General features: G+C 50.3%; 1 long non-coding RNA gene across 1 annotated transcript in view; it reads right to left on the minus strand.

Annotated features, from left to right (window-relative positions):
• LOC140846895 (uncharacterized) overlaps positions 1-13,132 on the minus strand; it is an 80,184-nt gene extending 67,052 nt beyond the window's left edge. The window contains exon 1 of the long non-coding RNA XR_012126396.1: positions 13,035-13,132. This is a non-coding gene — a long non-coding RNA (uncharacterized lncRNA). The remainder of the gene's footprint in view (positions 1-13,034) is intronic.
• Positions 13,133-13,655: the final 523 nt, after the last annotated feature.

Consider the following 13,655-nt stretch of genomic DNA (forward strand, 5'->3'; position numbering starts at 1 on the left):
TAATAATTTCTTCAATAAAGTGAGATAAGTCAACACTTTGCAATAAATTTCATTTTTTGCTAATTTTGGCCCATTTGTTCATGCTGCTTGAACCCCAAACGTCCTTAAACTGTGCCCTGAGGTTTTGAACTGCCACTGGAATTCTCTTTCGGAACCACAGGTTGGTCTTAATTTCTCTTCTTGAATTATTTCAGAGATACTCCATTGCCTAGTGTAGAACACTCAAATACCATAGTTAAGCACTACAGAACCTTCAAAATCTGAGTTCTTCTTCCTCCCTTGTGTAATCTTCCAATACTTCCCTGTGTGTGGTAGGAATTCCAATCCCCCAGCTTGTGACGCTGGGGTCTCCGGTGTCCTGCAGGCTGCTGAGCCTGGCCCTCCCTCCCGCCCTGCTTACTAGTGTGTGCCTCCTGTCCCTGGTGATGAACCCCCAGCACCTCTGAGCCCCCTGGGCACAGTCAGTGCCTTCTCCTCTGCTCCCACAGCATGTTCCAGCTGCTTCTGGAATGGCTCACAAGGCTGCAGTGTGAGTATCGACTGACGTGCCTATTGTCCTATGAGACTGGAAGCCACTTGATGGTGAAGACATCTGGCCAAGGAGCCCATGTGCCTCCAGAGGGAGGATGACCAAACCCTGTAGACCCTCAGGAAGGTCGGGGAAGCACGGTGGCCTCGGAAACCTCTCTGGCAGCTTCCAGGGTGACAGAAAGTTGCATCAGTTTATCAGAAAGCTGAAAGTAGCACTCCCTGAATTTGGAGTTTCAGGGTTAACAACATGGATGACAGAGAATCTCTGTGTCATCTATGGAGCATCTATGGAGATGGCAAGAATGCAAGAGCCTGTTGCATGAGCTTAGGGGTATGAGGGGCACTGAGGTGACAGTTAGGGACATACGAGAGACATAGTAGTAACAGCTGGATGAAAGCGAATGGGCACTGGCACTTGGACCCACTGACTGAGCTTCCTGACACCTGAAGATCTTTACTATTGCGGGGCCCACATCACGGCCTGGTTGGTAACTAGCAGAGATGCCAGAGATAAGATCCAAGCACCCCACCAATGATTTCTGAAAGCAATGACAATAGCTGTATGGGTTTGGGCGTCTGGTTGGTTAGGAGGCATGAGAGACCCTCAAAGATGCTGAACCGATGAGCCGAGTCATTTTGAGTGCACGGGAGAGAACGGGACTAAGAAGCCAAGAAGGAGATGTTAACAGAGGTTAGTTACAGTGCGAATTTGGCAAGCACTGAACTTTCGGACAGCCTTACAGCTTTTTACATGGTGCCACGTTAGTACGCCTTTTGGTTTCTACTTATTTCTTTAATTACCATCTGTTAAGTGAACAGTGATGATGAAGTAAGTTTTCACAAAGCTTTTGGCATGAAATCTGCTTTCAAAACTCACTCCTTTCTGAAAGCTTAGGTTATTCTTATTTAATTTTTAATTTTGGGGCTGTTGCTTGTTCTGTCCGGGCCACCCACCCTCGGTTTTGGCTTAAACTGATTATTCTCAGCTTTATCAGGGTCACGTTAACCGCTGTTCCAATGTTCCCCTGTGATATTGTCCATGAAAACCCCAAGTCACTCTTATCCTGTGAAAACTGAGTGCTAGGGAAGTGCTTTAAGAGCCCAGTATGTTTATACTCCTGTATTTTAATTTAGTGTTTTAATATCTACCAACTGTGAGTTTAGTTTTGGCAGTACACACTGTCACCTTTAAGGTATTTCAGTAGCAGCTGCTGGTTACACGATTTGACATGATTTTTCCTAGTGTTGCATTTATTAAAAATAAATACATTGAAATGAAGCAATCATAATTTTTACCACCACTCTATCATATAAAAAGCAAAAGGAGATTTCTGATTGTTTGTTTTTCTACAATGTGGGTAGTAAACAGAGTAATATGGGTGCATTTTGACACAGAAAATTTGCTAGAGCAGATTTTTGGCTTGTCCTGTGCTTACTGAAAACCTGCACCTGGCAGGAAATAAAGTGATTTAAATCCAATATAACCAGGATGTACTAAGTGCACAGAAGTCGTCAGAAAACTCAACACTTTGGAGTTGCAGTGTAAAGTAAAAGGCATCAGCTGGCTGCTGAGATACTGAGACAGGAATTCCATGAAGACGTAGAGCTGTTCTTTAGACTATGACCACCCTAAGGACCAGCTTTAGATCAAATAGCTTGCCTCTCTGTGCCTCTACCAATCCCACTGGCCTTCTCATTGACAGATCTCTGCCTCTGCCCCAACTCCCAAGCCTTCTGATTTTTCCCAAATATCCAAATACTAAATGTTCCTGCTGGTCCCATCCAATTCTTTCTCGACCCTGTGATGGGCTCAGGTCTCAGTGATTTCCCTCCCATCTGAACTAGTTCACCAGTCTGTGAACCATGTGTGAGTAGCATGGAAGTATACATGGCACAATACTACTCAGGACCGTGGCACACGTCTGTGTCCTTACTCCCTACATAGATGGTAAACCTTAGGCGGTGAGCACCACGTTTCATGCTTTTGCAGTGTTTACCCCAAGAAAACCTAAGCATATATCCAGCACATATTTACCACTTGAGCTACTCTTTCCCAGAAGCCTGCTAAAGAGAAAGGAAGAGCATTATAAGATGACCTGGATTAACTAATCAAATCTCCCTGCAGAATGACCTTCTAACTACTCATGCAATTCATTTGCTGACACTGAACTTGTACCCAACTTACAGGAAGTAGAGGTGGTAGTGGGGATGCACAGGGAAGACTTCTGTAGAGACCCCATTAATTCTGGTTATAAAACTTTTCTCTGTCCTATATATGATTTATAAGCTCCTATATACTCACTGCCATAAGAAACACAGCTTCTTCTGACACCTGACTACCAGTGCATTAAATTTGCAGTTTGTTCCTATTTTTCCTTCCTTTTAGCCAAAGCAAATAGTTACTATTGTCTCTATTTCCTGTAATAGTTCTTGCTACCAATAATCTCTCCAATAAGTTTTATAAAGAGACATAAGTCTACCCCAAGTAGCAGATAAGACAGACACTCACAGAAATATATAGTTACTTAAATTAAAAATGATGCAATTTTAAGCTGGGTTGTATTTTTTTTTAATTGTATCTCAATTTATTTGACCACCCATGACTCCATTTTCACACTTGTATGCATCAACTTAGGAAATAATAAATAACCTGCTCTACAAGGTAAGAGAACGAAATTTAGGACTTTCCATTTAATCTGGCTTTCAGTTTTAAAAGGTGGGGGCTGCCAAAATTTGAAAGTAACCAACATGTCCTTCAACAGGTAATGGATAAACAGACTGGTACATTCATACAATGGAACATTATTCAGCTATATTTTTTTAAATGAGCAATCAAGCCACAAAAAGACATGGAAGAGCCTTAAGTGCATATTGCTAAGAGAAAAAAGCCAGTCTGAAAAGGCTACAGACTGTGTAAATCCAGCCATATGACATGACGGAAAAGGCACAACTGCGGAGACAGTAGCAAGATCACGGGTTGCCAGGGGTTCAGGCAAGGAGGGAGGGAGGGTGAACAGGTGGGGCACAGAGAACTTTTTAGAGCAGTGAAACTACTCTGTGTGGTACTGGACTGGTGGAACATGGCATTACATGTTTGTCAAAACCCATAGACTGTCTCACAAAAAAGTGGACCCTAACAAAACTACAGACTTCATTTAATAACGTATCAATACTGGCTCATCGATTGTATCAGAGGTGGCATGCTAGTGCAAGATATTAATAATAGGGAAACTGTGCTGGGGGAAAGAGTTTGTGAAAACTCTCTGTACTTTCTGCTCAGATTTTCTGTAAATCTAAAACTGCCCAAAGAAATAGAGTTTATTTTTATAAAATGAGAGCATGGTTGTTTATACATTATATATATATATTAAAGTATTTATATATTATATATATATATATATATGTAATGGGTTGTATTCTGTAGCTAATTTTTTGTTTTTAATCTCTCAGATAACTGAACAGCATAAGGGCCAAAGTCATTAGTGGCTTATTCAGATAAATTTTAAAATTCAAATACAAAAATGGATGTTACAAAAAGCATGTTCAAAAGTAAAGTTGTCCAAATGTCAAAAGTAAAGTTGTATAAAGCAGCAGGCACAGAAGGATGCCTGATAAACATTATTTGAGAATATGCTGTAGCCCAGAGTCTGCGAGCTGTCGTGTGTGGGGGCACCGGTTCCTGTCCATGGTTCTTCATCTGGCCTCTCTTTCTCCTCCAGCCTCTGAGCAGTGAACGGGCTTTTGTTCGTTATCTCTGGGGGAAACAACTGTCCATTGTTTCATCTGAAAGCAACTAGTCAGATTTTCAAAAATGAATCTTGACTTACGACATTTTGAGAGACTGATGCTAGTCTATGGAATGGATTCATAAAATAAATTAATTAATTGTTAGGATAATTCTAGGTTATGAAATTAATTTTATATTATTTAACATTTGTTAAATACTTGGTTTATGCCACGCACTGACAAATGCTTTTTATAAACCTGCATACATCATTTCCTTAACAAATATCTGATAGATGCCCACTATATGCCAGGCATTATTTATTTCTCATTATAACTCCATAATATAAGAGCTCTCATTATCACATTTTCTGATGAGGAAACTGATATTTTCAAGCTTCATGAAATTTCCCAAGGTCAGATCATCAGAAAGTGGCAGAGACAGAATTCTGACATCACAGCCCGAGCCCTTAAATCCTCTGCTGTAGGGCCCCACGCAGCGCGTCACACTGGAGATTCGGAAGCCACACTGCGGTTTGTTCTCATATATGGAACAAGCAGGGAGATCGGTCAAGTGACAGTGAGGCAAAGAGAAATGAAAAACCAGTCATGTCCCTTTAAAAGTCACACATTTTTGCCACATTTTGGTAAACTCTTCAATGTTTCCTTCACCAACTCTTCCCCTAGTTCCACCTGAAGTGGAGCAAGTGGGGCAAGTGACTTTCTGATAATGCCAAGCTCCGATTTATAGAATTTGCCAACTTCGGTGGTGTAAATACTTCACCATGGCTGATTTCGAGCAACCAGTGTGACATAACTGAGCACAGAATTGGCAAGAGAACCACTGGGTCTTGTAGCCTGACTCACACAGCACTGCTTGTACCCTGTCAAAATGGGCACTGAGTATATGGGAGGTGACACATTGCTGAAGGTGAGGGCTGGGAGAGTTGGGCTCTGTGATATTTTTGGTACACTCAGCTTGTTCTTGGGAAAAAATCTAGAGAGAAGCAGCAATGTTCCCAGCACCTCTTAGGGTATTCCATTCAAAACCTGGGAGAACCGTGAGTAATTTCTCAGGCCCTGAGTTGATCCCCTAACACAATAAAAGCCCAAACCATATGTTCCTCACTTGGCTCGACGGTCCCAGACCAGGGTGGGTGCTTGCCAGGCTCTCCTCAGGGAGGCTCACCACGTTAGTCATAATCCCGTCCTGTCCTCTGGGTGCCCGTGCGCCCCAGCCCTGATACCCAAGCCAGCACGGAGTGCGGGACTGAGCCCTCCCTTCACGGGGCAACCGCCAAACAAAACCGAGACCAGTTATTAACACCTACAAGAGACCAGAAGACCCAGGGAATCTATGCAATTGCATGTTTGCGATCTGCGCCAAGGGAGGAGCGCCCCAAGCTCCCTTCCTGGTTCCTGAGTGAGGCCCGAAGGGGGACAGGGAGGGGCGGAGCCTGGGAGCTGCCAGTGGTAGACGCTGCCACCGAGTTTTTGCATTCACTGCATTTAGGAATGAAAATAGTCAAGTACACTGTTGCTTCCACTTACTATGCAGAAAGGGGCGCGTAGGGTATGAATCGATGACAGCCATTCACATGGAAGTTCATTATAGGGCTATTTTGGTATGCTTGAAATTTGTCACAGTTTTTAAAAAGCACAGTCCAGTCTAATATCTAAACTTCAACCTTTCATTCAACTTAAGCTTCTCACTTTTTGTCATGAGAATTGGGCTCAGAAATCCGCCGTGCAGAGCAGGGCGTGATCCGTCTCTGTTCCATTTCCACGCACTGCTCGTCCCCTCCTCTCTCCCTGTGGCTCCGGCTGCTCCAGGCTGTACTGAGAGCTGGGAAGAGGAGGAGAGAGCTGGAAAGCTTGCAGCCTAGCCCTGGTGGCCCCCCGAGTGTGGGAGGTCCCCCGATGCTCTCTGCGTCATTCGCTTTCACAGATCCAGGCTTCCCGAGAGCTTTAGTGTGGTCCCTCCCACAGCCCTAATTCCTCCGTGGGTATTGCAGTCTCTGGTTGGCCACTCACAGCACCCCACGTCCGCCTCCAGTGCTCTAACCCTACGCCTCTGTCTCCTGCTGGGAAGCCTCACCCCTGGAAGGAAGCCCTCCAGAGCAGGGTCCTCATCAGCACGACTCAAGACCACCCACCCTGGTCCAGAGGGAGTCCTGACGGTGGGCTGCTCACACCGTACGCACCCTCTGCTCTCCCCGCCTTGTGGGAATGTGCAGACTGCCTCCATTCCTCAGACTTCCCCAGCCAAGACCCCAGTGCCAGGACTTAGGGCCCCACACTCCAGCTACTCAAGGCAGTGTCTGTGACTCCTGCAGCTCACGAGCCTCCTGCGGGAGTGGCGGTCAGCCGGCGGCTTGGCAAGTTCCCTCGGGCCCCTCTCCCTGGAAGCTCTCCTTAGGTAGCAAAGCCAGCCCCCTTTCCTACCTCTAAAGGGGGACGTTCTGTGCTCTGCCAACTGACCCCAAAGCAAACATTCACTTTCAATCTCCCCAAGTGTTTTTTTTTTTTTTTGTATACCCTAGAAGTGGAATGCTGGGTTAATGACGGCCAAGCTGTGTTTTGGATTATTTAGCAAATTTTGCCTAAATGCTCCCGCATCTCCTTTTAAAATGTACAGACAATTAACACCCTTCTTTGTCAGCTTTGGGGGCTCAGCCAAATTCTAAAACAACGGGGAATTCACGCTTAGCTTCCCTCCTCCTGCATTTGCGGTCATTTTAAGGCATGGTTGCTCAAGACATTTCAGGAAAGACAATATAAGGTGTGGTTGGTAAAACCTCTCAGCAACTAGTAAAAATCACATTGTGAGTGCTAAGCACTGTAGATACACGACACGGAGAGGGACACAGGGGCATTCACAGAAAAAGGCTCGTAATTTGTATCTACAAATGACTGGACTCAAATGATTTTGAAGACTGAGAGCCGGAGAAATCAATGGTTCAGAGGGAGTGGGTGACTTGCCCAGGCGCCCGGGGCAGATGTGCAGTGTGGCTGTGCTGTCCGGCTGCCCTACCAGGGCCCCAACCCTACCCCCGCCCTGCAGTGCGGAGACCCACTGGGACTGCGCCCTCCCGGGCAAGCAGGCATTGTTCCTCAGTCTGTCTTCATCCCTCTGAATGTCAGCAAAAATGAGGAATGAGCAACAGAGGGTCCTCAGAGTGAAACTCCCGGGTGCCACCTTCCTTGTTTCATGTGTCTGTCACTGAACAACTCTCCCTGGCTCTGCTCGGGTCCCTCCAAGTCCCTGCGTACCAGCAGAATACAAGAAGGCCCAGGGCCCTCTGTGCACATGGGCAGCTGACTCCCGCCGTGCAAGCACATCCGAAGGGATCACGCTGAGGGGTGAGCTCCAGAGCCGAGGAAGGGGATTGCAAATCGGTTCAGGAAGCTCCCGTCTTCATTTAATGGACTGCTACCTAGAAATCAATACATGTGTGCCAATCAAATGAGATAGGGCTTGTGGACAGTTGAACATTGATCAGCTCTGATGCACAAGCAGAAACGAGAGACAGAAATCAGAGGGAGCGGGTCCTGGGCTTAAGGATAACTGGATTCAGCCCCGGCTCTGCCACCAGCTAGGGGTGTGCAAGGTCACTTCACCTCTCCAGGCCTCGTTCCTTCCTCGGTGGAATGAGGGGTGACTGCCCACTTTAGCTATTTAGGATTCAGTCACATTTAGGGAGTGAGCTGGCCTTCTGGCCCTGCCGTTCGGTAAGGCTGACTTTGACCTGAGCATTCTCAGTGGCACGTCGGGGCTCCAGCTGCATGTCTGCCTCTGTTTACGGCTTCTCTTCCCAAGCCAAGATGAGCCTGTCCAGTTCGAAGCTGGACAGCTGGTGTGTGCTGAGCACATTCACACTGTACTGCCTGTAAGGGCAGCCTTTGCGGAACTGCCCTGGACAGACGGGAGGGCAGCCGGGCAGCACCGTCTATATGACTGGATGAACCGCACAAACGCTGCTATTAACTGAGTGAAATGAATGAGTATCTGGGCTGAAATATTTGTTTACGAGGGTCCTATCAAAGAAAGAGCAGGAAATCTGAATCTCCCACCCTGGGAAGGCTACTCAGGACCTGGACAGCCCTCGCCCATCTCTGGTGACATCAGAAGGGACTGTCACAGGCGGGTGCCGTGGAGGCCCAAGAAGGCAGGTGCTTTTCCATAGGCTCCATGTGGGTGCTCAGCGTAGCCACCCACACGGGCTGCAGGCAGCCCCTCTGCCACGGACCATGCAGCTCGTCACCAACAGAACAGGTGCTGGGAGCGAGGTCAGCACAGGGCCAGGGCTGTGGGGAGGCAGTGAGGGACCTGCACGGCGAAGGGGCAGCGTCTGCGGGGTGGTGGTGACAGACCCGCGTGGGGAAGGGGTCTTGGTGGCCCCGTTGCTGGAGGGGATCTCTAGTTTCAGGTGGTTTTATTCTTAACTGCAGGTCAAAAACCTGCCCTCCTATGACCAGTGCCCAGGGACTTTTCGGGACAGCCTGCACCATGGATGATGAAGAAATGATGGACACTTATTTGGAGAGTCAAATGGGGACAATTCCTGTTCTTAACGGCTGTTAGTAAGGAAGTCCACACTGTCTTTAAATCACTTCTGTAGATAGACCGCCTCTTCACAGTGTTAAAAACACAGAACACTTGGGAGTAGACCAAACCCAGTTGCAGACAGCGTGGGCTGAAAGTCAGCAAGTCTGGAGACACGCAGCCAAGTGGCTGGGAGGCTGGAGAAGGTGAGCCGTGATTCATGGATGTTACCAATGTGCCCAACTGGAACAAACACTGACGGTGGCACTCCCAGCGCCGAGGCCTTCTGACCACTGGTGATGGACAGCTGTTGATCAGCCACGTACACTTGCCATGCACTGGGGCCCAGGGCGGCATCTCTGATGGGGGCCAGGGCGGTAATGACTACAGGCTGGCAAGTGGGGCCCTGGGCAGGGTGTGCCCTGGCCACCCCCTTGCGAGGACAGTCTCCCGAGCACAGAGTTTCCTACTTGCTGGGGTGGGAGGTGTAGATCGGTGTGTGACAATGAGAAATAGACAAGCCACCAAGAAATACAAAATGAAGACCATGTCCTTTAGAAAAGCTGCCATTTAAGCAGTTTTATGGGGAAAAGACCACATTTTTCTCCTCTCCTGGCCCCTGATGAGCTGGTGGGGCAGTGGGAAGGTGAGGAGACCCGACTCTCCAGCAAGTCCACACGGAGTAGGGAAGGAAAATGAAGACGGTTTTGTGAATTTCAGTTGGTGAACAGAGGCGCTGGGGGTACGTCTTCATTTTTAAAGCATGTCCACAAATTATTCCTCATTTTTCTACCTCCTTTCACAGGTGTAGAGAAGATGTCAACTGACTTACACAAACCCCACGGTGATGTGCCGATAGGTTGGGACAAGAATCCCACCTGACCAGACAGAACCCTTTCTCTTTTTTTGGGGGAAGTCCCTTTTCAGCTTCTCTGAGCTTTCAAGGAGGTGGTGACTTTGAAATGATACTGGAGTGATGCTCAAATGTGGCAGTTCCTTAAGCCTTAAAAAAAGCCCACTTTCTATAATAAAAATAGTATCAGTCATTAGTATAATGTATGATAATAAAGATGATAATTTGTTGAGCACTCATCATGTATTGGGAATTGTACTAAGCATGTTTGCATATATTATTTAAGTAATTCTCACAGTAATACTTATAGGAAAATAATGTTGTTTGCTCCAGTTTGGAGATGATGGGTTTAAGTTATTTGCAAAAGGCTACAGAGCTAGTGGTTACTGCAGGCGGATTTGACCCCCGATGTGCCTCATCTGTAACTGTACTGGCACTAATCATTATGCTTCACATGTTCCCAGTTGAATGCCACCCAGCCTGGTAGCTTACCTCATGCCCTCTCACCGAGGATGGTTTTACCCCGACAAGAAGTCTGTATCCTTGTTCTGGAGCACGCCCAAGACACTCTACCTGGTCCGTTACAAAGCCATGAATGGCCTGGCACAATGGCTAAGAACATTGCTTTGCCGCTTAGACCCAGACACAAACTCTAGCTCAGCAGGTGACTGGATGGGGCACATGTCTAAAGTACTTACTTAACCTTTCTGAGGTCTGGTGTCCTTTTCTCTAAGTGTAGGCAACGCCACCTACCTTATAGGATTTGTGGGAACTTGAAAATTAAATGTAAAGTGCTGGCAACTAGTTAAGTCTTCAAAATGATGGGTATGTTAACTCTGGTTCACGTTTTCCGAAAACCTCATTGCTGTCTGGCTATGTCTGCTCCACCTCCTCTCAGCCTTCGCTAAGGGGGGATAATTCACTCAAATAATCATACGGAACCAGCCACGTCAGCGACACGGTGCCAAGCCCTTGGAATAGAGAATTAAACATTGTGCTTGATCTTAAGGAAATTACTTGACTGGTAAAAGTAGGGCCCAAACAATGACAGCAGCCCGTGGTATTAAAGGCGTGAGTACTGTGCTCAGCAGCACAGAGGAGCAGCTAATTCTCCCTGGGGGCTCTCCTGAAGAGCTCATAGATGTGCGGAGAGCGAGACAAATAAACGGCAGATCCAGGTCCTGTACCCCCTCCAGGAGGAGAAGGTGCAAGATAAACACTTCTCTAGGGTCCTTCCTGAGCGTCCTGCCAAGTCGGACAAAGCTGTCACCTGGGGCCACCCTAGTCATCGCCCTTCCAGGTTTGCCCACGAGAGGGACGGTGGGGCCTCTGAGCCCGGCCAAGACGAGGGTTCCCGGCGAGCACACACGTCGGGCTGAAGGTGTCTACATCCCCCTGCTGCTCCTGAGAAGCTTCCTCTGCTCGTTGTTAAGCATTTCCGGCTGGGTGAGCTCTGCCGGAGGAGGCCGGCACAATGCCTTTCACTGGCCAGCATCTGCTTCTGCCCTAGTCGCTCAGAATACATGTCTTTGATGTGAAGTCTGCTCTCAGCCCCACTGGTCAACCGCGAACCTGGCCCCCCGCCAGCCTCTCCTGCAGCAGTCCCCTCCAAACAGGCCCGCCAGAGAGCCTGCAGAGCCACAGGGGGCCCAGGGGGGCCCTGCAGGAGTCCGTGGGCGCCCCGCTTCCCAGACCACCGGGACCTCCTCTCCTGCAGACACCAGCCCCGCCGCCGCCACCTGGCATCCGTGGAGCACCTCTCCTGGGCTCCCTGAGCTGGGAATGCCCTCCCAGCAGGGCTCTTACACTGGTGGGATGAACGTTGCCGTTGTGCGCATTGTCCTGGAAGGAATCAGGAGTAAGAAAACCAAAGGCCTCGCCAATGCGCTTTCATCCTCCACCTTTTTTATTTTTATTTTTTAAAGCAACCCTGGCAAACCCGTGCAGTCACTCCTTCAGCTGCCCGTGAAAATGATGCACCGAACTGTCAGGGTGAAGGCCACAGAATACCGTGGGGTTCCCCAGTCGGTACAGCCCTGTGGGTCACAGTAACCAAAGCTGACCCCAAGCAATGTCCGGTCACGACCTGGCTGGCTGGGGACTCCCAGGGAACGGGGCACCCTCTCTCCTCTCTCCCGTCAACCACTGTTCATCTGTGGGGGGCTCCTAAGGGGCTCCTGATGGTGGCAAAAATGCTGAGGATCCCATTCTAATACATGAAACTTACAAACAGGGAGCACGAAGGGCCAGGCAAGGTTTCTGAAACCCCAGCGTCCACAGGAATCACCTGGGAGCTTGTTAAGCTGCGGGTTCTCATTCCACCGGTCTGGGGCGGGGCCCGAGGCTCTGCCGTTCTGACCCGCTCCCAGGTGGGGCTTCTGCCGCTGGAAGGGCCACGTTCAGCAGCCAGCGCCCATCCCTGGGCCTGCACCACGGGGCACACGTGTCCCCATAAATGCTGCGGAAGTGGACAACGAAAAGCACGCCTCTCTTTCTTGGAGGGTTTTCAGTATTTTAAAGCACTTTTCATATACTTTCCTTGCAGGCAAACAGGTTGGGTGGTACAGTAACCCCACTTTTCTGCCCAGTGACACTTTGCTAATGAGGTGCCAGACCCAATTTTTCATACCTATTCACCATAAAAGAGTGATACAAATAGAACATTCTTGTCATTGTAATAGTATTTGTATATGAATTTGAAAATCATTATTATGGCTGTTACTAAACACACCCACAACACTGAAATGCTCTAAACCCGGGTGGGCCTAGGTTGCTAGGAAGTATGTCACAGATCACAGAAGGGTTCCCAGGAACATCTCCGAGGAGGGAGGTGTCTTTATCAACGAGGCGTCCACAGAAACCCCCACATTCGTGGTTAAGTGAACTTGGCCGCTTCGGGACCGTGTTTGCCGGCCATTGCCCAGACCGACATTCCCTAAACCTGGCAGGAAGCATGGGGGGCGCGGGGGGGGGACCTGTCGGAGGGCGGCCCGCCTCCAGGCTGCAGAGGGTTGACCGGTGTCGCCCATTTCATGCCCAAGACCCACCTGGAGCCTCAGGCGGCGGCCTGACTGGGAAGAAGGGTGTTCACAGGTGTCATAAAGGTGTGGGTCTCAAGATGGGGTCAGTCCTGGTGTGGGGTGAGCCCTGCACCCCGCCATGCGTGTCCCCGTCAGACAGAAAAAGGGGCCCATGGGACCAAGGCGGGGGTCTGGGGCGGCCCCGGGGGCAGGCCTCTCCGAGCGGACGCGCCCCGCGGCCCCAGGGGGCAGGTCGCCACCCAGAACCCACCCGGCAGACGAGGCGCCCCGACGTGAGGGAGAGACAGGGAGACTGCGGGCGTGCGGCCGACGGCGGCGGATTCCCCGCGTGTTTCCTTACCTTGCGCCGTCCGCGCCGCCGTGCTTCCCGGGGAGGCTCCGGCCGTCCGCGCCGCCCTCCCCCCGCGGACCCCGGGCCCGCGGGCGCCCTCGCGGCTGCGCGGAGCGCCACTGCCACCTGGCGGCCGAACGGCGCCGCCGCAGCTCCGGCCCGGGAAGGGCCCGCCGGCCGCGGGAGGGGCGGGCCGCGGACGCCGGGTTTGCCCCTGGGGCTCGGGCGTCGGGCCGGGCCGGAGGAGCGCGACCGGAGGCTCGGGAGTGAGAAGCGCCGCGTAGCGAAGCCTCCGTCTGCCCGTCAGGAAGCCCGCGGGAGTCGCCAGCGCGCTCGGCCTGCCTGCAGGCGGGACCCCCACCGCAGCAGCGCCCGGCTGCGGCGGCCCCGCAGGCGCACCCCGCGGGGGAGGCGGTCGGGGGCCGTTTTTCAGGAGGCTCGTCGCCGGGCTCTCCGTGGCGCCTGGGGCTGCGGGGCCGCCTGACCCTGAGCTCGTGGCCCTCGGGTTAGGCTGCCCCCTGCTTAACTGTCTCACGGGCCTGGGCGGCCTAGTATCCTAGGTGGTAGGGTTTCCACGGGAAGGGGCGTGGCTGCATTGGATTCCAAGAAGCACTCTGCCTCCATCTAACC

The sequence above is a fragment of the Manis javanica genome, chromosome 16 (assembly GCF_040802235.1).
Source record: "Manis javanica isolate MJ-LG chromosome 16, MJ_LKY, whole genome shotgun sequence".
NCBI classification, from domain to species: Eukaryota; Metazoa; Chordata; class Mammalia; order Pholidota; family Manidae; genus Manis; species Manis javanica.